The sequence below is a fragment of the Triticum urartu genome, chromosome 2 (genome assembly GCF_003073215.2).
Source record: "Triticum urartu cultivar G1812 chromosome 2, Tu2.1, whole genome shotgun sequence".
Lineage (NCBI taxonomy): Eukaryota > Viridiplantae > Streptophyta > Magnoliopsida > Poales > Poaceae > Triticum > Triticum urartu.
In genome coordinates, this window is record NC_053023.1 from 10,809,193 (window position 1) to 10,834,328 (window position 25,136).

General features: G+C 47.0%; 1 pseudogene; it reads left to right on the plus strand.

Annotated features, from left to right (window-relative positions):
* The first annotated feature begins 213 nt into the window (after window positions 1-213).
* LOC125534736 lies at window positions 214-4,357 on the plus strand (annotated as a pseudogene).
* Window positions 4,358-25,136: the final 20,779 nt, after the last annotated feature.

Genomic DNA, 25,136 nt, shown 5'->3' on the forward strand with positions numbered 1-25,136 from the left:
ACGGAGAGGGTCTGATTGCTTTTATTTTTTAGATCTAGGGGTGTATGTGTTATTTTTTTCTAAGTCAATTCCTTACAACCTGGCCCCACTTGTAAGAAAGTGATTAAACGGGTTAAATCATTCGATCAGTGCTTTTTACAACGACTTAACAATTTTTCCGATGTTTCTACAACAGATTAACGAGTTGATGGTTTCTTGCAGATCTAGCCGCAAATGTGGTGGTTTTTTGCAATTGACTCCATCTTCGCCGCCGACGAGCAAGCAACTTGGATCCATCATCGCCTTCCATTCGTTCGTTCTCCAGGCTCCAGGCTCAAGGTCAGTGGCGCTACTCCATCTTGCTTAATCCGTTGCTTTTTCCACCAAGGAAATCACGCGGGGCGTACGGGAACTAGCGCTTCTTTTTCTCTATATGAGGCTGTATTCGCTCTATCGCTCGATATCTTCACAGAGCGGGGCCGGGCCTTTCTTCCTGATCCTACCTCTCTCTCGATCGCAAGCAGCAGCGCCGGCCGGCGGCCGGTCCCCCACCTCTCGATCTCCATCTCGAATCGCATCGATCCATATCCGCCTCCGTTTACCGAGCAGCAATGGAGGGACGCATGGCATGGATGGCTACAACGGAGGTCTGAGCTGCGCCGGCGTGTCATCGGCTGGTCTGCTCTGCAAGCAAGCTAGGCCGCGGCGGCGGCCGTCTCAGCATGGCCAGGAGTAAGCAGCATATTTCAACGGCACGCACCGTAGGAGATGCAGCACTCTGCCCGATCTGTCTGTCTACTAAAGTTCTAATCCAATCTGATTTTTCCATCCAATACTTTCCGAGTCGGAAAAGGCGACTACTCTGCGTGGGCGCGTCGACTGCCTACCGTTCAATGCGACACCGCGTGGCCGTTAGATCTGGCGCTATCTTCTCTTACCTCAGTCGACGCTGCCAATCCCCCACAACCAAGGGCTCCTTCGATTCAAAGGAATTTTATAGGATTTTTTAAGGATTGAAATCCTCTGGAATTTTTCCTACATTTGTCCTTTGATTCATAGGATTGAATTTCATAGGATTTTTCCTATGAAATCTTCTGTATTACATTTTATAGGAAATCTAACATCCACTCCAACTTCTTTTCTACAATTTTTTTACTTTTTCCGCAAAATCAAACACTCCTTACTAATCTTATAGGATTCAAGTGGGCATACCACTCCGATCCTATAGTTTCCCTATTCCTGTGTTTTCAAAATCCTGTGAATCGAAGAGGCCGCAATCCTCCACACAGGGCTGCCTCATCGCCTGACGTGCGCCAGATTTGGGTGGGCTGCGGGAGAGGGCGCGGTCCCAGCTTGCCGGCTCCCCCGAGGGCCGCTGCCCCCGCCATCCGTCTCGTTGTCGCCGGCTCGTTGTCGCGGATGCAGCAAATCAGGGCAAAGCAGCGGTTCCAGCAAAAAAGCCCCAAGTCACAGATGCAGCAAAAATGCAGCCGCGATTCCAGCAAAAAAGCCCCAAGTCACAGATGCAGCAAAAATGCAGCCACAGTTTCATCTCGGTGCAGCTTACCGCGACCATAGTCTCAAACGCCATGGTGACCGTCGCAGCTTTGCATGGTGACCATCCCAACTCGCTACATGTCGTAGCTTTTTTGTTTGCCGGTTGTAGCAATTTTATGTGCAGGTTGCATCTTCCTCGGTCATCCGTTGTAGCAGCAGCCAGCCACAAATGCCGATTGTAGCAAAAATGTCCGCCGGTGGTGGCTTTTTCTATTGCCGATAGTAGCTTTTTCATAGGCGAGTTGCAGCTTCCTGTTTGACGGTTGCAGCCATCTACCGTCGTTGATTGTAGAAAAAATGTCCGCCGGTCATAGTTTTTTCCATTGCCTGTAGTAGCTTTCTCACAGACGAGTTGCAGCTTCATGTTTGAAGGTTCCAGCCGTCTGCCGTCGTGGATTGTAGCAAATCAGTCCGCCGGTCGTAGCTTTTTTGGTTGCGTGTAGTAGCATATTTTTGCGGGTGGTTGCAGCTCTTGGCGTAGGAGGTTGTAGCTCTCATGCCCCATCATCCCTATGCCAGCTCCCTGACATGCCAGTTCCAGCAATTGGTGTCGCTGGTTCGAGCCAAATACCTTGCCGGTCGTAGCAAAACGATGCAGCTGGGTCCTATTGCCCGTCATAGTCAGCGTTGGAGCATCCCGGCATGGTATCTGCCCTTGAAGCACCCCGGTATCAAACGTGGCAGCCCGGATGGGTCGAGGGTTGCGGCACTAGCTAGGCGGCTGCGGGCTAGCACGCTGAGGTGGAAGGGAGCGACAGGGAAGAAGGGCTGGGAAAAAGAGGGAGAGGAGGAGCACGAAGGGAGAGAGGTAGACAATTCTCAAGTGCTCGCTGGGAGGGAACCCTTCCAGATGGCGGCATTGGCTCCAATGACCTCCCATAGCGATAGCGAACAATAGTACGCTCAGCTGACCTCCCTCAGCTGCCGTCGGCCCGTTATTGGGTCCGACCATTATATTCATGAACCAAGCAGAATCAAGATTTTACCCACTATGTTTACAGTGATGGTGTATTCTTCAAACGTCACCGTTTGTGTTACCTTATTGTAATCAAACACATCCTATATGGATGTGATGTCATAGTTTCAATCTTTCCTGTTTCTAGGTGCTGCAGGCAGTTTATCAATGCTACATTGAAATATATTTTTTTCTCTCAGGACGACAAAAGAAGATCTCGTCCTATAAGCCTGATGGTGGAAGACAACCACAATATGGATATTAATTTCCAATTGATTCAAACTATTACAAACAATTCGCAGAGGATCAGAAGGTTGGCAGCGATGGGTTCGGAGATCTTTATAGGGTATGATCGACTAATCATTGTATTTTCTGTGATTAGTTCTCAAATTTGTAATCACGGTCTATACAGTGACAAGTGGTCGACTAATTGTCATATTTTTCATCTGTACTTCTCACATCTATAATCACGATATGTGCCATGACAAGCGGTGATTTTATCAGGCGACTTATAAAGGGGAAGAGATTGCCGTGAAGAAGCTTCACCCATTGCATGTACTCGATGATAAGCAATTCGACATCATGTTCTGTAAACTTAGTAAGGTGTGCCATCAAAATGTTGTGCGCCTAATTGGCTACTGCTACGAGTCTCAGCACAAATACATGGAGCTCAAGGGGGAGCTTGTTTTCGGACAAACGGTGGAGCGAGTGCTCTGCTTCGAATATATGCAAGGTGGAAGCCTCGATAAACACATCAAAGGTAACCTATATCAGTGCAGATGTAAGCACCTTATATGTAGAGGCAGGAGTTCAACTTTTCTTTAGTTGTTTCATCTTGGCACCGCTCTGATAATCAATAGAAGTGTCCCTTATCTTCAAATATATATATGGTCGACAATGGGCTACATATATTAGTTTTCCTATCAAGATGAATGATTCAATAGCCTATTTTATACGCATCTTTCTCTACTAATCGTAGATGAATCTTGCGGACTTGAGTGGCCCACATGTTACAAGATTATCAAAGGGACTGGCGAGGGACTCAATTACCTGCACAGCTTGCAGGGAAATCCTATTTCCCATATGAACTTAAAGCCTGGTAATATTTTGCTGGATAGAAGTATGACACCCAAAATTGCAAATCTTGGTTTGTCAAGACCTGTTGCTTCAACAGATAATCACGACGGAACACTGTAAGTTGATGGATCATGCTGTAAGCCAGTTATTTTGACAGCTTTTGACCAAAATTTTCCTTGTATGTTATTAATTAACCATATCAAAGCAGTGGGTTCGTGCCACCGGAGTTTGTTGATGGTGGCGGTATATCAAACAAGTTTGATGTGTTCAGTTTGGGCGTCATAATGATAAAAATACTCGCTGGAAATAACGGCTATTACAGATGTTCTAAGATGTCCCCCGAACAGTTTCTTGAGCTTGTAAGAAAATTCATCTCTGTTTCGAATGAACATACCTAGGTCTCTTTCACATTGTATACACGTGTTTGTTTAATTCTTTTGGCATTGCCAACGATCTAGTATCTATGTAGGGAGATTTATGCATGAAATTTGCACACAGGTAACTGAAAACTGGACGAAAAGGATGCAGACAATGATGAGCTATGCATCACTCAAAGAGGACATCCTACGAGTGAGGACGTGTGTTGAGATTGCAATAAGGTGTGTCGCCATGGACCAAAATAAAAGGCCTACCGTGAAGGAAATTGTTCATGAACTGGAGGAAGTCGAAGCCAAAAGCACAATAATGTCACACCTAACTGTGCAAGTATGTATGATGGATGTTGAGAATTTATATGTGCTCCGCAATTTCAAAATGAAAATGCAATCATTTAAGATACTACCTCTATGATACTTTCCACTATAAAGATAGTAACATAGACTATTATCATATGCATTACACTGTTTTAAGTTACTCCTCACTAAGACTAGCCTAATCTCTCCTCGATTTTTGTGCCCCTAACCACATGACAAATTTAAAGTGTCTTAACCTTTCAATTCACACTACCTAGCTCTAATTCCTCAAACGGATCACATTATAGAATGCAAAGCCAACCCAGCCCCAACATCCCACACTAATAAATTTTATATCATTAAGGCATGCTAGTTGATTAGTCCTCTCCGGTTGTCTTGCATGGACATTTTCTAAGAGCATCTCCAACAGCCGCGCTAAACTAGCGCCGCGCTGCAAATTAGGCCGTTTTAGCGCGCGCGCAACGCAGCGGGTCGCTCCGGTGGGCGCGCAAAAACGGCGCGCGCGCGCTATAACGGGTTAGGCGCGCGGTCGAAAACACTTAGCCGCGCGGTGTATTTCGGGCGCCAGCTACAGCGCGCGGCACACTCGAGCGCTCGCGCCGCACTCTCTCCTCTCCTCATCCTACGCCCCGCGCGCGCCGGCGCCGGCGCCCTGCCACCCACCCATGGACGCGCACACCGGCGCCCCGCTCACCCCGCTGTACAGCCGCGACCCCCCGCCGCCGCCGCCGCCGGAAACCCTAGCGCGGGAAGCGCTGGCGTCTCCACCGCCGGAGCTCCGCCGAGCGTTGGCCTCGCGCGCAGCCTCTTCTTGCCGCCGCGGATGACCACGGCGCCGGGTGGCGTCGCGCCGGCGCCGTCCCGTGCTGCCGCCGCACCGTCGAAGAAGGTCCCCAATGCGACACGGACGAAGGAGGGCAAAACATCCGCGAAGAAAAACAAGGCGGCGGACGGCTCCGGTACCACGAAGGCGAGGGGAAAGAAGCTCGCAGGGCGTTCGACGGCCGCGGCGGCTTCCGAAGCGCCGGCGAGCTCTCTCGTTGAGCCGGCCGCCGACGCGCACCACGTTTTCGACGAAATGCCCCCAAGGTGAAAAAATTTCCAATTTTTCTTTTCTTCTTATTTTTTCAATGCATCATCATCACATATAGATAGCTTATTTGCATTGTTCAAAAAACTTTGTAGTCTCAACGATGATGCATACATGTCCACTATGGGTGTTGGGTCCAACAATTCCCATTGGTCTCAAACCAATGACATCCATTTCGAGGACCATGAGTTTGAGGTGGACGAGGAGGGTGAGGGAATTGTCGAGGCGCCAAAAGGAAGAGCGGGAAATTACTCAACCAACGATGATAAGTTACTATGCCATACTTATTTGCAAGTGTCGAGGGATCCATCCATTGGAGGTGATCAAAGTAGAGACGCGTATTGGGGGCGAATGAAAGAACACTTTGATGCTCACAACTTGAGTGGAATTGACCGCTCCGAGAGATCACTTCGGTCCCGATGGTCGACAATCAACGCGGATTGTCAAAAGTGGGCGGCCGTACAAAAGGCAGTTGACATGATTAACCTAAGTGGCACAAATGAGGATAATCGAGTAAGTGGCATCTCATATATGTTCATCATACTTGTTTTTGTTGACCGAAGTGCTAACTTGTTTTGTTTTTCTTGTAGAACAACATTGCACAAAACTTGTTCAAAGAAGAGACAAGGACAACCAAGAAGGGGAAGATCAAGAAAGGCAGGGTCTTTACCTTGCCTCATTGCTATGAAGTGTTAAAGGATGATGAGAAATGGAAGAAGCGTGTTGGTTTAGAGGATTTGCATTTGAGCAACAAATGGAAGCGAGCAATTGAGAATGATGATGATGAGGAGGAGGATGATGCATCAAGTGATGACGGCAAGAGAAGCCCCACACCCAACTCGGTTTCATACTCGAAGCCAAAACGACCGGATGGGTGCAAGAAAGACAAAATCGAAAAGAAGAAGAGGAAAGGAGATGATGACACTAGTAGAAAAAGGGTCAAACCTGAAGCACATTAGTGCCGGTTTGTATTTGAGCTGGCACTAATGTATACATTAGTGCCGGTTCCAACGGCTAGCCGGGCCGCTTTCATTAGTACCGGTTCGTGGCGAACCTTTAGTACCGGTTCGTGCCACGAACCGGTACTAATGAGAGTGGTGGCAGGATGTTGTCAGACTGGGGGCCCTCCAGCCCCTTTAGTACCGGTTCTTGGCACGAACCGGTACTAAAGGTCGTCCTACATAAACCCTTCGTCCACCCGAGCTCGCTCTGTTCTTCCCCTTTCCCCTCTCCTCTCTATTCTTTCCCTCTTCCTCTCGAGCTCATCACACATTTTGCCCAAAATATGTCAAGATTTGAAGGTCCCCATCCATTGAAATGATCACAAAGGTTAGCAACTTTGTCCTTTCATCTCTCATTGCTAGATTAGCTCTTGCAATGCTTTATATAGTGATTAATTTGTGAGTTTAGTAATTTGGGAGGAAATATATATATATATGTGCTAGTATTTGATTTATATGCAATTTGAGGTCAAAAATAACACTTAGTTTGCATATGTAGGTGTGGTTTACTTAGTGCCTTCTAAATCTCCGTCCTAAGCACCGTCGATCGCCCGCACCGTCCCGTCGCCGGCACCACCTTGTGGTGAGCCTCTCTGTTCATGAAATTTTATATAAAAATTGATATTTGTGTGATTTGGATATATAGTTACTCGTATAATTATCTTACCCGTACGTTGTTTGTTATACATATAGTGCCATGGTTTTGATATCCGTCCCCGTCGGCCCTCGTCCTTGTTATGATTCGGATGTGGTATATATATTCTCTTTTAAAACTAGTTGCATTTCGTGTTTATGACAAATTATGCCCATCAAGTTGACATAGAAATTTTTTCTAGGAGGTATGTGAACCGGAAATTCCAACCGACCCTATTGTCGAGATGTTAAATTTAGTTGAAAGAGAAAACGAGTACTTGAAAGAAAAATTGAAAAGAATTGAGGGGGAGAAGATGGAATTGGAGTTGCATGTTGCCGATGTCGTCGATGATCACAAGATCAAGATGGAGAAAATGCGCTTGAAGATTAGAAAGATTAGAAAATATGCCATCGATAGTGAGGCTTGGTATCATTATGCTGTTGGATCCATTGTTACCTTAGTTGCGATCTTGATCGCATTTGTTGTTGCATTTAAATGCTTTAGCTAGAGAGTTATTTGTTTGTTGCATTTAAGTGTTGTATGAACTTTATGTATGAACTTGTATTAATTTGGTCTATTCGGTGTTGTGTAATGAAGATGAGCCGGCAATGGATGTACGATGACCGATGCTCTCCCCAGTTCGTTGAGGGCGTGCATACTTTTCTGCTTGCGGCTGAGGCAAACAAGCGGGCGGATGGTTTTATGCCTTGTCCATGTGTTGGCTGTAAGAATGGTCACAATTACTCTACGTCAAGAACCATTCACGTCCACCTGTTTAAGTCCGGTTTCATGCCCCACTATAATGTTTGGACCAAGCACGGAGAAAGAGGGGTTATGATGGAAGACAATGAAGAAGAAGAGGACGACGACAGCTATCCTGGCCATGGGTTCCCTGAATATGATGATACAACAATGGGGGAAGAAGCTGAGCCGGTAATGCGGGAAGAAGCTGAGCCGGCAATGCGGGAAGAAGCTGAAGAAGAGGCATCAGATGAGCCCGTTGATGATCTAGGTCGGGCCATTACCGATGCAAAGAGAAACTGCGCAAGTGATTTGGAGAAGAAGAAGTTGCAGCGCATGTTAGAGGATCACAAAAAATTTTTGTACCCGAATTGCGTAGGTGACAAGAAAAAGCTGGACACCACACTGGAATTGCTGCAATGGAAGGCAGAGAATGGTGTATCTGACAAGGGATTTGGAAAGTTGCTGGTAATGATAAAGGATATGCTTCCAAAGGACAACGAATTGCCCGAGAGTACGTACGAAGCAAAGAAGGCTGTCTGCCCTCTAGGGTTAGAGGTGCAGAAGATACATGCATGCCCTAATAATTGCATCCTCTACCACGGTGAGTACGAGGATTTGAACGCTTGCCCAGTATGTGGTGCATTGCGCTATAAGATTAGCCGCGATGACCCTGGTGATGTCAAGGGCGAGCGCCCCAGGAAGAAGATTCCTGCCAAGGTGATGTGGTATGCTCCTATAATACCACGGTTGAAACGTTTGTTCCAAAACAAAGAGCTTGCCAAGGCGATGCGATGGCACATAGAAGACCGTAAGAAAGACGGAAAGTTGAGAGTACCCGCTGACGGGTCGCAGTGGAGAAAAATCGAAAGAAAGTACGGGAAGGAGTTTGCAGATGACGCAAGGAGCGTATGGTTTGGTCTAAGCGCAGATGGCATTAATCCTTTTGGGGAGCAGAGCAGCAACCATAGCACCTGGCCTGTGACTCTATGTTTGTATAACCTTCCTCCTTGGTTGTGCATGAAGCGGAAGTTCATTATGATGCCAGTGCTCATCCAAGGCCCTACGCAACCCGGCAATGACATTGATGTGTACCTAAGGACATTAGTTGAAGAACTCTTACAACTGTGGAATGGAACAGGTGTACGTGCATGGGATGAGCACATGGGGGAAGAATTTGACCTAAAGGCGTTGCTGTTCGTGACCATCAATGATTGGCCTGCTCTCAGTAACCTTTCAGGACAGACAAACAAGGGATACCGCGCATGCACGCACTGTTTGGACGATACTGACAGCATATATTTGGCTAATTGTAAGAAGAATGTGTACCTGGGACATCGTCGATTTCTTCCGAGCAGGCATCCCGTAAGAAAGAAAGGCAAGCATTTCAAAGGTGAGGCGGATCACCGGACGAAGCCTCGCCACCGTACTGGTGCTGATGTACATGATATGGTCAAGGATTTGAAGGTGGTCTTTGGAAAGGGTCCTGGTGGACAACCTGTTCCGAATGACGCTGACGGGCGCGCACCCATGTGGAAGAAGAAATCTATATTTTGGGACCTGCCCTATTGGAAAGACCTAGAGGTCCGCTCCGCAATCGACGTGATGCACGTGACGAAGAATCTTTTTGTGACCCTGCTTGGCTTCTTGGGCGTGTATGGGAAGACAAAAGATACACCTGAGGCACGGGAGGACCAGCAACGTATGCACGGAAAAGACGGCATACATCAGGGTCATGCAAGCTACGCTCTTACCAAAGAAGAGAAGGAAATCTTCTTTGAATGCCTGCTCAGTATTAAGGTACCGTCTGGCTTCTCGTCGAATATAAAGGGAATAATAAACATGGCAGAGAAAAAGTTCCAGAACCTAAAGTCTCATGACTACCACGTGATTATGACGCAATTGCTTCCGGTTGCATTGAGGGGGCTTCTACCAGAAAACGTTCGATTAGCCATTGTGAAGCTATGTGCATTTCTCAATGCAATCTCTCAGAAGGTAATCGATCCAGAATTCATACCAAGGTTACAGAATGATTTGGTGCAATGTCTTGTCAGTTTCGAGCTGGTGTTCCCACCATCCTTCTTCAACATCATGACGCACGTCCTAGTTCACCTATGCGAAGATATTAACGTTTTGGGTCTTGTATTTCTACACAATATGTTCCCCTTTGAGAGGTTCATGGGAGTCTTAAAGAAATATATCCATAACCGTGCTAGGCCAGAAGGAAGCATCTCCAAGGGCCGTCAAAATGAGGAGGTCATTGAGTTTTGTATTGACTTTATTCCTGACCTTAAGCTGATTGGTGTTCCTAAATCGCGGCATAAGGGCAGACTAGATGGAAAAGGCACGCTAGGAGGGGAACAAATAATATGTATGGACGGACATTCTCTCACTAAAGCACACTACACAGTTCTACAGAATTCCGCCTTGGTGGTTCCGTATATGGATGAACACAAGAATTTGCTACGCTCCAAACACCCGGAGCGGTCTGATGACTGGATTACACGTGAACAAACCAGGAGTTTCGCCAGCTGGTTGCAGACACGTACCATGCATGACACCTCTATTGAAGATGACCTGTACTTGCTGTCCCAGTTACCATCTTCGAATATAATGACTTTCAAAGGGTACGAGATAAATGGTAATACATTTTACACGATCGCCCAAGATAAGAAGAGCACCAACCAAAACAGTGGTGTCCGCTTTGATGCAGAAACCAAGACGGGAAAGGAAACATATTATGGTTATATACAGGACATATGGGAACTTGACTATCGACGTGGTTTGAAGGTCCCTTTGTTTCGGTGCAAATGGGTCAATATGACACGAGGCGGGGTAACGGAAGACCCGCAGTACGGATTGAAAACAGTGGATCTCAACAATCTTGCGTATGCAGACGAACCATTCGTCCTAGCCAATGATGTGGCACAGGTTTTCTATGTGAAGGACATGTCTACCAAGCCAAGAAAAAGAAAAGATAAGGAAGCGAATGCATCGTACGATGAGCCAAAGCGGCACATAGTTCTTTCTCGGAAGAGAAACATCGTGGGAGTGGATGACAAGACAGACAAATCAGAAGATTATGAAAAGTTTGATGAAATTGCTCCATTCACAGTGAATATTAACCCGAGCATCCCGTTAAATGATGAAGATTTTCCATGGTTACGGCGCAAAGGGACACGCGAAGAAAAAGTTTCACACCCAAAGATCTGGGATGTGATCGGCTTCACTATCATCACTTTCTTATGTGTTTCACACCCAGAAGGGAATCTCTGTAATAGTTAGGGTAGTTAATTATGTGTTTTGGCATTTGAAACGCGAAGAAATTTTATGTGCAAACAAATTCTTTCATGCCTTTACTGATTTTAAAGTTAAGTTATTCACAAACTAGTGATTCACACTAATTTCAAATAATTCAAAATTTAAACTATTCAAATTTGAAAACTACGGGCACTAACAGAAAGTTTGTAATTTTTTGTACCTAAAGCAAAAATATTCACAAAGAAACTCTAAATACACAAAAAAAACAACTCAAAAATAAATAAAGCAAAACAAATTAAAAAAAGCCCGCCTACTAGGCCAGAGCGGCCTGCATACGACTAGAAACCCAACCCGTTGTTGGGCCAGGATGCAGGCCCGCAAAGGCCTAGTAGGCCCACAGGGCAGCACAGAACATGTAGGCCCAGTAGGCCTGCTTTGAAGAGGAGCTCGAGAGAGCTACCGCACGTGGGTTTATAAACCAGTGCGGTCGCCCCTCGGCTAGCGAGGTGGGACTAAACTTGCGCACCGCACCTGCGCCAGCGCTCCCCCTTTAGTACCGGTTCGTGGCACCAACCGGTACTAAAGGGGGGCCTTTAGTACCGGTTGGAGCCACCAACCGGTACTAAAGGGGGTGCGCTTCCCGCCGCTTGGCCTGGCCAAAACAGGCCTTTACTACCGGTTGTTGGCTCCAATCGGTACTAAAGGTGGGTTCTATATAAGAAAACACTTCAAAATTTCGTCAGTTTCTCATCTCTCCCTCTGCTTCTTCTCCTCTGCACCGTCGCCCGCCGCCCCCGCCGTCTCCATATCCCTCGTCGCCGCCCCCGTCACCGCCCCCGTCGCCGCCCCGTCCCGGTCGTTGCCGCCCCGTCGTCCCGTCCCGTCGTCCCCGTCATCACCGCCGCCCCGTCCCGCGTCGTCCCCGTCCCCGTCGTCGTCGTCGCCGCCCCGGCCCGTACATCCCCATCCCCGTCGTCGCCGCCGCGTCGCTGTCCCCGTCGTCGCCGCGCCCGTCGCCGTCCCCGTCGCCGCCCCCCGTCGCCTCTCGCCTCGCCGGCCGGTGAGCGCGCGCGCACACACACACACACACATTTTTTGTTTTTTAGTTATACAAATAGTTAGAATTTTTTCCGTTTTTTAGAAATTGTTAGAAATTTTTCTGTTTTTTAGAAATAGTTATAAATGTTAGAATTGTTAGAATAGTTAGAAATGTTAGAATTGTTAGAATAGTTAGAAATGTTAGAATTGTTAGAAATTTTTTTGTTTTTTAGTTATAGAAATAGTTATAAAAAAGTTAGAATTGTTAGAAATTTTTCTGTTTTTTAGAAATAGTTAGAAATGTTAGAATTGTTAGAATAGTTAGAAATGTTAGAATTGTTAGAATAGTTAGAAATGTTAGAATTGTTAGAAATTTTTCTGTTTTTTAGTTATAGAAATAGTTATATATAGCATTGTTAGAAATGTTATAGAAATGTTAGAAATTTTAGTTATCAAAATCCAATCATTAAAAAAATGTTACTTTTTGCGGGCATATAGCTAGTATTTGTTCTCGACGATGTCCGGCCCGCATCCTCGCCATCGACCCGTCCACGACGACGTCCTGCTGACCCATGTCCGGGACTGGGCTCCGCCGGGCTGGCACTGGGAGGTGCTGCCTGGAGGGGCGCGCCGCTTGATGAGGAACCCGGCCCCGGGTCCCTTCGTCGACCCTGATCTCGTTTGGTGGCGTTCGCGTGGGCCAGTTTCGGTGTGGAGGGAGCCGGCCCCGCCGGAGGTGGTACGTCGCCGTGTCAAGGAGGAGGACGAGCACGTCCATCGCTACATGGTTGCGTTAGAGGGCGGCAGGTTCTGCAATACCTGGCAGTTTCTTCAGGGATCTCACTTCAGCTATGATCCTGTGAGGGTTCCTTCTCTTTGGGTGTCCACCGCCCGCGCCGCAGGAACCGTGAGTGTCCTAGATTCTTCTGTAGTATTCGATCTTTAATTAGCTACCTAGCCAGTGATGTACTATTCAATATTATATATTATTCGAGACGATGTATTCGAGATTATATCTATTATTCGAGACGATGTATTCGAGATTATATCTATTATTCGAGACGATGTAATTTGAATACTAAATTGTTTTATATTTCTTTTGGCATAGTTAAATAAAAGCTATGGCGGACAATACCGACAGAGAGAGAGAACAGACCATGTTCGATATGATACGTGGGCCAGATGATGATCAGAATGAAGAAGATTATGACGGCTCCGAATTTCTAAACAACACCGGAGAGGGTGATATGGTATTCGATCGCGACGGCCGAATTGATGAAGTCATGAACTAGGATTATGACGATGACGAAGAACATGTTGATCCTGAAACAACAAACACCGGCGAGGTATATATATTTATATAAGCAGGCATCTGGTGATCATCACATGTTTTAAATGAGTTGAAGATATATTAACGAATCGATCTTTCTTCTTTCAGCCATCCGGATCGAGCAAATCTTCAGGCAAAAGGACGAAACGAGGCCCGAATAAAAAGTTGAAGGAGGGCGTAAAGTACAATATCGAGGCAATCAGACCTAATGGCGAACCATTAGCGCCTAAGAAGATTGCGGACAAGTTCGTTCGTCGATGCGGAGTTCTTGTGAAGGACCGACTCCCGATCTCCCTTCAAGAATGGAGAGAGCCAGCAAAGCCACGTCCAAATGTTACTTTTGTCGACGACAGACAAAAAAACTGCTTTGGGATACTCTCATGGAACATTTCACCCTACCAGATCATTTCACAGATGCAGATGTGGAGAAAGTCAAGGACGCCGCTCTTAGGAAGATGGCGGTTGCATTCAAGAACCACAAGAACAAAGTATGGGACAAGTACATCAAGGATGGAAGGAAGACTCCAGTATTCGAGGGAACACTAGAGAATCAAAGTGCTCATTGGGATGATTTCGTGAAATTCAAGGATTCAGAATTAGCTAAGGAACGGTCGAGAATAAACAAGAAGAATGCCGAAAAAAAGGATAAGTTCCATAAGCTGGGGCCAGGTGGCTACGCGGTGGCAATGCCTAAGTGGGATAAGTCTGAGAAAGAGATGGAGGATGCAGGTGTCACTCTGGTTACTAAGAGCTGGCCCCCAGGTGCAGGACTTGGTTCTATGCGCATGGGGGGGAGTTGGACCCGAAGACAGGCAAAGTTTCGACGAAGGCATGTCTGAACGGAGCCGACGATAATATACTTGCTGCAATAGAAGAGGCTCGAACGGGGGTGTTCCAGCCCAACAGAGAGAACGACGAGCTTACGCGTGCCCTGGGAAATCCTGAACACCCGGGAAGAACACGAGGCAAGGGCGTTATTCCATGGTATGAGGGGTTTTCGGACTGGAACGCCGACTACAGAACCCGTGCGAGAAGGAAGATTGCGGAGGAGAAGCAGAGGAAGATTGAGGAGGAGAAGAGGAAGCTGGACTATGAACGCCTTCAAGGCCTAGAATCAGCGCACGCGGACTTGGCAGTCAAATTCCAGCGGCAGCAGGAGCAGATCGACTCACTTAGCCAGCAAAGGGGGTCTCAGTAGCTGCAGCAGCTAGCGGATGATCCAGCATTGGATACCACCGCCCCATCCATGCCGAGAAGCAGCGTGGGTTCCGCCCCGTTTGACGCAATGCTGGATAGATACCCCGTGGATGACATCACGGATAACACTAACTGCGAGCTACACTTCAAAATTAAGAGCATATCCTTGAAGGTGGCGGACGGCGTTGCTTATACAAATTCCCCCGATGCAACCTTCCATTGCAACCTGATTCCAGCAGGCTATGCTCGTGTCATGGTTGATGAGGTGGTGGACCAATATTCGGGGCTAGAACTTGACATTCCTGGAGGTGACGAGGAGCACACACTCGGAGAGGCCAAACATCGTATCATCCTATGGAGAAAGGATTGCATCATCTTTCGAAGGCCACCGACACCGCGTCACCCGACTCCTCGTCGAAGTCCGCCACCGATTCAGCAGACTCCCGCTCCTCCAAGTCCACCAACGCGTGAGGCCACTCCTCCTCCTCCAAGTCCGGCAAAGTGTCAGGCCACTCCTCCTCCAAGTCCGACACAGCGTCAGACGTCCACTCCTCCTCCAAGTCTGGCACAACCTCAGGCCACTCCTCCTCCAAGTCCGGCACAGCTTCAGGCCACTCCTCCTCGTCCAACTCAGCCCCGTTAGCCGTCTCCGCCGCCTAAGCAATCGCAGAAGAGACACCCCGCAGCTATAGTGCGTAGCGGTACGAGTCGAAGTCATAGTACAGGAAGTACAGGCGGAGGCAAGCGATATAAATATGGTCCAAACCTCAATACTCCTCTTCCCGAGAGGGCTTACGACAGGACCAAGGAGCAAACCAATGCCATAGTGCGGGCAGAAGTCGACGCCCATTTTAGACCGAAACCGCCACCGCCGCCAAGGGAGAAAGTGCCTGTGGAAGTAGTTGACCGCTTCATTCGTATGGCTCAACCACCAGCTCCTAAGCCTGTTGACACAGACTATGAGCGCCACATCAGGAAGTTACATCGACAACGTCTACAGAAGGAGGCGAGCTCGAGCTCGAGCAAACAACAAGCAGCTGTCAAAAAATGCGGGAAAACCGTTGCCCAGCTGGGAGAACAGGCGGCGCAATCGATCGAACCGCTTGTTGTGCCTTCAACAACACGTGACAGTACGCGCGCCCAATATTATTGTGGGAAAACAGTTTACGTTCCCGAGGTGGGCGATGTGGTAATAACCCAGGAGCATATAATGCAGGCTGAAACTCTCAACATCACTGTTGGACAACTCCTCGAGATCGAGGACATGCCTGTGCTTATAGAGGAGGAAATAAAACGGAAATATGCTCGGGGCCAACCTTTGGTCAAGCCAGAAGATGTCAAGAAGCTCCCAACGAGAATGTATGAATTGCATCAATGGTACATGGACATTACCAAGAGATCCGATCGAGAGTCCCTCATGGTGAACGTCAAGAAGGATCATTACTACCATGAGAAAGCTGTGGCCGTTGAGTATTCTGAACTGTTTCAGTTATACAATCAAGACGCACTCGACAAATCTATCGTCAGTTGCTATTGTCTGTAAGTGATTTCTTTCTGTAATTTAAGTCTCTCAAGCTAGCTGTAGTGATCCTTTTGATCAATTATTACCTGTAATATTATCCTCACTATATTCTTTTCTGTGGTATTATGCAGGATGAAGATGTATGAAATGAGAAAAGGTGGACGCTATGGCATTGGGTTCATTGACCCAAACACTGTTAATGAATACACATGGAAAATAGATCCATATCATGAAAAGCATGTAGAGGACAGCATTGCTAGAGTTCTTGAAGCGCCTCAAATACAATGAAGATATACTACTTCCTTACAACTTCCAGTGAGTCACACTGTCTTATACTACAAATTCTCTATTTTTGCCTACTAGCTAGCTACATGTTTTTGCTTACATATGCCCGCTTAATTAAGACATGCAAATGTGTGTGCTTGCAGATTTCACTGGATCTTGTGTATCATTAAATTTGACGCCGGAATAGTTGAAATACTGGACTCACTACTCAAAATAAAAACTGACTACAACATCTTGTATGGGATAGTCAACAGGTAATTTCAATCATTATTAAACTATATATCTCGGCCTATTTAGTTCGTCATTTCCTGATATGAACTATTTAATAACCCCTTTATTCATTTTCTTTGTCGGCGGGCAGGGCTTGGGCAAGGTTCATCAGCGTCACCCCAGGCGAATGAAAAAAAAAGCTGAAATGGTTTCGACCCAAGGTAAGTAATTAAGTAGTACTAGCTAGCTAGCTAGCTAGCTGCCATCTCTTTAATTATCATGCTTGATTAATTATTATCTGATCAAATTCCATTCTCGTAAAGGCCTTTCAGCAGGCGCAGGGGACCGATCTGTGTGCATTCTGCGTTTGCGAGAACATTCGCATGATGGCGTCTGAAAGGAGCAGATCTCAAAGACAGGAATGGGTACGTTTGTCACAACATTATTCACAATTTTTACACCATTATCGATATCTAGTCACACAACTAATACACATGCATATTGATCTCCTTCTTAACAGTTCACAGAGGTGCGGGACAAGCTCCTACAAACGGAGCGCGTACAAGCACTTCAAGAGGAAATATGCGGATTTTTGCTTGACCATGTCATAGATCCGAAGGGAGAATACTATTACCCGCTACCGCCCCCATGAAGAACCACTTCCAATTGTCATATCGTTCTCCGAAGGCACCAATTAGGCTAATGCCACTGGATCCGAAGGCAACATTGTAGGAAAAATTGTATATAGCTATCTAATTATATATATATATACATGTGTGTATGTATGAATTAATTAAATATGGTGGTTTAAGATCACATTTGATGATATATATATATATATGATCGGTTCTACTAGAAATTCTATTTATATATATATATGCATTGCATAACGTGTACAATGTGTAGTATCGTAAAATACCAGCAAACGAAAAAGAATTAAATGGAAAACACAAAATTAAATGAAAAAGAAATCATAAACCCAAAACCCCCCAAAATTTTAATACCGGTTGGTGTTACCAACCGGTACTAAAGGGCTCCCTGCCCCCGGAGCTGCCTCTTGCCACGTGGTTGGCCTTTAGCACCGGTTCGTGCTGAACCGGTACTAAAGGGGGGGGCCTTTAGTGACCACACTTTAGTGCCGGTTATGGAAGCGGCACTAAAGGGCCTTACGAACCGGTGCTATTGCCCGGTTCTGCACTAGTGTGAGCTCAAAAATGCTATGGAAGCTATTGTGAAGGCAAGGGTCGAAGCCAATGAGGTGAGGAAAATGGCAAGGAACCAAGATGCCGTGGCCGAGGAGAGGAGGTTGGCGGCCGAGGAGAAAAGGGTGGCGGCCGAGGAGAGAAAGGTGACTTTGGAGGAGAGGAAAGTGAGCAACGAGGAGCGAGCTAAGTTCTTGGAATGGGAGAAGCACTTGTTCTTCTTGGACACATCTAACCTCAATGCGGCGCAAAAAGAGTATGTCAATCTTGCCCAACAAGAAGTCTTGATCCAAAAAAGAGCTTTGGTTCATGCAATGGGTGGCGGTGGCCTCGGCGCCATGGGTGGCGGTGGCCTCGGCGCCATGGGAGGCATGGGTGGCTTCGGAGCCATGGGAGGCATGGGTGCACATCCGGCCACCATGGGAGGCATGGGTGCACATCCGGTCGCCATGGGAGGCATGGGTGCACCTCCGGCCGCCATGGGAGGCATGGGTGCACCTCCGGCCGCCATGGGAGGCATGGGTGCACCTCCGGCCGCCATGGGAGGCATGGGTGCACCTCCGGCCACCATGGGAGGCATGGGTGGCTTTGGAGCACCCTCCGACGCTATGGCCGCCATGGGAGGCATGAGTTTTGCTTCTCTCATGGGAGGCATGGGTGGCTTTGGAGCACCCTCCGACGCTATGGCCGCCATGGGAGGCATGAGTTTTGCTTCTCTCATGGGAGGCATGGGTGCACCTCCGGCCGCCATGGGTGCAATGTCTTTCGATGTGCCTTCTCACACACATTCCCATGAAGATGTCGTTGAAGATCTTGCCAACACCGTCGGAGCTTCACATGATGCGGTGCGTGATGTGGTGCGTGATGAGGAGAGGGAGGAAGATTCATCTTCGGAGGCGGAAGAGTCGTCTTCGGAAGATGAGGACAAAGACGAAGACGAGGAAGATGAAGATTGATGTGTCTTTCATGTCTTGAACTTTAGTTTGCATTTGACTTGGTTGGATGAACTTGTGGGCATGAACTTTTATTCATCAACTTGTTTGTGTCAAATTTCACATGTTCATTTTTGTCCAAAATATCATATATGCAAAATGCCCGGCGAGTTGCGCGCGCTGTATTTTTGCGCTCTGCTGGAGCGGCTCGCGCGCGCTGCATTATAGCGCGGCTGCTGGAGCCAGCGCAGGCGGGCACGTAAAACCAGCCGCAGCGCGCGCGGTAAACAGGTTTTTTGCGCACGGCGCTTTAGCGCGGCTGTTGGAGATGCTCTAAGGTTGTGCCTCATTCACGCGGTAGATGGTGTTTCATGATTGTGGCAAGGTTCTCTTGCATCTCTCTAGCTAGCCCGCAGAGGGCACCCTGCACCTTTGACATGACTAGGAGGGCGGTGCTACGTGCTCGTGTATTAAGACAACAAATATATTACATGTATTATCGATAGTTCTGTCTAATATTGAAGTAAATATTTTTTATGATATAACCTCAAAGTTAATAACACATAGTACTAACATAAATCCCTTATTAATCGAAGGAGTATTTCTTTGTTGCGGACAGGATCCGAGCGACACCAAGTGTCGTTACAACATTTGAAAGATATCAGAGAAAATTTCTCAAGGGAATGAAAAATTGCTAATTGATGTTTTGGTGTGGTATATAAGGTATAAGGTTAATGTGTATATGTTTTCCCCCTCAAATCTGAAACCATACTATTTTGATATAAACCAATATCCATATAAACCAGAGACTTTAAATAGGGACTGCTACAAAATGGGGAAGTGGTTGCAGTGAAGATGCTTGTGCAGTCAACACCAAAATCACAGAAGCAATTTGGTTGATCTTCTTATGACACCGAAGCACCCAAATGTAGTGTGATTTTTGGACTACTGCTATGAAACACAACCTTTCCTTATGCCTTAGAAGGGCAAAGTCGTTCCTACTCTAAATATTGAACTCTTGCTTTTCCTGTAATGTATGGCTAATGGTAGTTCTTGTTTATCTAAGTTTCATTAATTGTGGAGTCAGTATTTGGTGGGTCAAGTCTGCAAGCATCATAAAGTCTTTCCTGTTGAAACCGTAGCCACCAAATTTGTTTTAGGGGCAGTGTGACTCATGACATCTGACCATCGATTGTTAATATGTTGTGAAAAGGAGAGATCTAACAAATGAACGTACTATAGACCGCTTATTTATCGATCTATATATCATGTATCGTTCTCTATCATTGCTTGACGCGTGGTAGGTTGAATGGTGGCAAGTTTGGAATCGTTTGGTTGTTGATGCACATGCATAGATCATATAGTGTGTGCACCTACACGCACTCTGACAGGCATCACACATACAACACATGGACACACAGAGTTACAAACACACAATGCATCTCTCCTCTCCATCTTGTTTCGGCTCTTCTTCAATTTAGCTATCTGATGATTCGGCCGGGGCTCCTTGCCTTGTTACATCTTGGGCCTAACATTCTAGTGACCCTGCCAATAAGTCAGGCTCCATGCATGCCTTGTGAACGTGACCTCTATCATTATAGAAGTAAAAACTCATGTGCCGAGGCCAATAACACTCAATTCGTGTTAGTCTTGTCATTAAGGGTTGCATTTCTGTTATTGGCCATGTGCCCAAGCTCGAGCTGGGTAGAGGATTGAGCCTATACTCATGGAGTTCCAGTGGTGATGAGGGCGCTGAGCTCATCATGTGATAGATGCGCTACTGTGGTGGCTATATGAGTCGTTGATTTTGAGAAAGCTTATGATAAAGTCAAGTGGTCTTTTATTCAACAAACTCTCACACTAGTAGAAAACGGGCCTATTGTCCCGGTTCATAAGGGCCTTTTGTCCCGGTTCAGGAACCGGGACTAAAGGGTCGTTACTAATGCCCTGACCCTTTAGTCCCAGTTCAAACCAGAACCGGGACAGATGGGCCTCCACGTGGCCTGCGCGCTGAGCCCATGCAGGAGGCTTTTGGTCCCAAATGGTGGCACCAACCGGGACCAATAGGCATCCACGCGTCAGCTTTTCTGTGGCTGGGGTTTTTGTTTTTTTAAAGGGGGGGGGGGTTGGGGGTTTTGGGGGGTTAATTTAGGTATATATTGTGTTAGATAGCTAATTAATAGAGAGAAGTGTCCTCTCTTATGTCCGTGCTTGGTCGACGCTACGTACTATACATACGTATAGAGAGGACTAGACACGCTAGCTAGCTAGTAAGCAAACGAAGGAAACAGAAGATCGTCATGAACATATATGCATACAGAGAGAAGTGATATCGACCACCTCTCCTTCTCCGAGAGATTGGTCGAACAACAAGTTCTCGTATATCTATCTGACACTACCGGCTACATATATACAATAATTATCTCTTACAAATATAATCTCCTAAATTACGGACGCATGGTCCACATAGTATTCTCCGTCTTCAGCGATCACGTGGTCAAGAAAGAATGCCGCCAATTCCTCTTGAATTGCTCGCAAGCGATCTGGTGCTAGGAGTTCATCCCGCATCGGGAACATCTAATTTGAAGAAGGGGGTCAATATATATAAATGAATGAAACTCAACACAAATGATGGTAATAAAATAAAATTGTGAATATTGTTATTTACGCACTTCATATTGTTCGGCAGAGTAGCCCCGCTCACAGGTCGTGTGGCGGATGGACTCGCAAACGTAGTATCCACAGAAATCATTCCCTTGGTCCTGCCACAACCACTTTACAAGAAATAGAGGTCAATCAAACAGATAAGCAAGAATGCCAAATGGTATTGATGAAACTAGCGCTTGAATCAATACCTAGGAGATGCACGGAACATGCTACTATAGTACTTACTTTCGAGTGTCTAAATTGCAGCTCCTTCGGCAGTCCCGGAGCTTTTTTGGTGAATTTTTTCCAAACCCTGCCAGACAAAGAAAACAATTACAATTACTTGATATCAGAAATGAACAAAGTTGCTGATGTGGTGGATAATGATCAATTTAACTTACTTCTCGAGTATTTGAGTCATGTCCGCATACTCCTGGGGATCTTTTCGTTTAGAGTCCAAGACAGTTACTACTCCCTGCTCAAGCCTAATCTCTAGGAGAATATAGTGGTACCTGCGCACGCATGCATAACTCATCAATTACATTACTATAACCTGGACTAATATATAAGGGAAACCGAATATGCACAAGAAAGTAACGCTCACTTGAAGTTGTAAGGAAAGAGTATTATATCTTTGTTTACATTTATTTTGAATGATCGTAGCAAGTTGGCCTCGGTATCTGCGGCATGAAATTTAACCTCAGTTGCATCTATGAGATATGTGTTAATGAACCAAATATCACCGACTTGTCTTTTCTTCAATTCGGCGATCTTCAATCTGCATAATATAGTGAGGATAATAATAAATACATGCAATGAAAGAGCTGAGCTATATAGAGAGACTTAATGACAGAAGTAGTAGTACTTACAGACAGTAGGAGGTGACCGTTGCTTTATCGAGGGCCAATTGATTGAAAAACTGATAGAAATCCTCAAATGGAATAGGCAACAGATCAATTCCAATGAGGTCATGCTCCTTTTTAACTCTCACATACAAAGTACTCCTCCCCCAGACTATCTGCAGATTTTCAAGTACCAATCATGCAATCTTCGCATCATCGTTGATAGAGATCTTTCATCTTTGACGAGAGGCTTCCCGTACTCGTATCTGTGTATCTGCACGTCCATGAAATCATAATGTACATCGTCGGGCAGGTAATCTCCAAGATTGCTATAACCGGGCACCATCCTTGGATCGACGATGTCGCTAGGCACCTTGAGCGGGGGGCACGATTGATTCCCTTGTTCGCCGAGCTGGGCAATTTATTTCCCAGCTGCTCATCGTTCTTTCATCCTTTGATCACTGACTGTACTTCCCGACTGCTCCGCTTCGGCCCATGTCTTTCCAATAGTGCGCTCATAGTTGCCTTTCGGCGGAGACTTGGGTGGTTTTACCAGGGCAGCCAGAGTGCGCTTCGCTTTCACCAGATCTACCTTCTCCTCCGGAGGTGGATGTCTCTTTGCTTTCAACCCTTGAAACCAGTCATCCACTTCGGTTCGCGTGATCTTTGCGTTCTCCTCCGGGGTCCTCTCGTATGGTAACTTCTCTGTAGTCTTCAGAGAAGGACCGAATTTGTATGTCCTCCCGCCTCTGGCTGTACTGCTAGACGCCGACCGAGCAGACGGAGCGGCTGTCTTCTTTACTTGCTTACGAGGCGGAGGAGAAGGACTACGACGCGCCGGAGCGGCGGTGGGTCTCTTCCGCCCTTGCTGACGAGGCAGAGAAGGAGGAGGCTGGCTGCTCAGGCACGCTGGCGCAGGCGGAGAAGGAGGCGGAGTGCCGCCACGCGCCGGAGAAGGAGCCGGCCGAGTGCCCTAATCGTCACTCGCCGGAGGAGGAGGCGGTGGAGGAGGCGGAGTGCCCTGACTCGCCGGAGGAGGAGGAGGAGGCGGAGGCGTCCAGTTCGGAAGGTTGATGAGCTCCTTCCGCCATAGGCATGGAGTCTTCAGAGAAGAACCCAGCCGAGTCTCCCCTTCTCCGGTAGGGTGGTCAAGCGGAAGGTCCTCAAATCCCTCCGTTATTTCATCCACCATCTCCTTAGCATATCCTTCTGGAATCGGCCGGCAGAGAAAAGTTGCGCCGGGTTCATTAGGAAAAACAGAGCCAACAGTCGCCTTGACCTTCATATTAATCCATTGCGTCATAAGGTGGCAATTTTGAGACTCCGTGGTAGCATCCACGGGATAGCTGGCTGGAGCCGTCAAGACATGCTCCGGCTGAAGCAGCTCGGTGGAAGCCACGCTGCTTCTCCGCTGAGATGGCGGGGTAGCTTCTGGGGAAAGCTTCGGCAAGTCGTTTGCTGCGATTTGCTTCTCGTTCCTCTATCGCTTGTACCCTTGCGTGCAACGCCTGTAGTTCGGTCTGCTGCACTTTCTTCCTCCTCTCGTGGCATTTGTTGTTGGAAATATGCCCTAGAGGCAATAATAAAATGGTTATTATTGTATTTCCTTGTTCATTATAATCGTCTATTGTTCATGCTATAATTGTATTGACTGGAAACCGTAATACATGTGTGAATACATAGACCACAACATGTCCCTAGTGAGCCTCTAGTTGACTAGCTCGTTGATCAATAGATGGTTATGGTTTCCTAACCATGGACATTGGATGTCATTGATAACGGGATCACATCATTAGGAGAATGATGTGATGGACAAGACCCAATCCTAAGCATAGCACAAGATCGTGTAGTTCGTCTGCTAGAGCTTTTCTAATGTCAAGTATCATTTCCTTAGACCATGAGATTGTGCAACTCCCGGATACCGTAGGAGTGCTTTGGGTGTGCCAAACGTCACAACATAACTGGGTGGCTATAAAGGTGCACTACGGGTATCTCCGAAAGTGTCTGTTGGGTTGGCACGAATCGAGACTGGGATTTGTCACTCCGTATGACGGAGAGGTATCTCTGGGCCCACTCGGTAATGCATCATCATAATGAGCTCAATGTGACCAAGTGGTTGATCACGGGATCATGCATTATAGTACGAGTAAAGTGACTTGCCGGTAATGAGATTGAACGAGGTATTGGGATACCAACGGTCCAATCTCGGGCAAGTAACGCACTGATTGACAAAGGGAATTGTATACGGGATTGCTTGAATCCTCGACATCCTGGTTCATCCGATGAGATCATCATGGAACATGTGGGAGACAACATGGGTATCCATATCCCGATGTTGGTTATTGGCCGGAGAGTTGTGTCGGTCATGTCTGCATGTTTCCCGAACCCGTAGGGTCTACACACTTAAGGTTCGATGACGCTAGGGTTATTAGGAAGACTTGTATGTGATTACCGAATGTTGTTTGGAGTCCCGGATGAGATCCCAGACGTCACGAGGAGGTCCGGAATAGTCCGGAGGTAAAGATTTATATATGGGAAGTCCTATTTTGGCCACCGGAAAATGTTCGGGATTTTTCGGTATTGTACCGGGAAGATTCTAGAAGGTTCCGTAGTGGGGCCCACCTGCATGTGGGGACCCACATGAACGTGGGTAGTGGGGGCAAGGCCCCACACCCCTGGTCAAGGCGCAACAAGATTCCCCCTTAGAAGGAATAACATCATATCCCAAAGGGATAAGATCAAGATCCCTAAAAAGGGGATATAACAATCGGTGGGGAAAGGAAATGATGGGATTTCTTTCCCCCACCTTTGCCAACGCCCCAATGGACTTGGAGGGCAAGAAACCAGCCTCCTCCACCCCTATATATAGTGGGGAGGCACATGGGAGCCGCACCCTTCCCAAGGCGCAGCCCCTCCCCTCCCCAACACCTCTCCTCCTCTGTTAA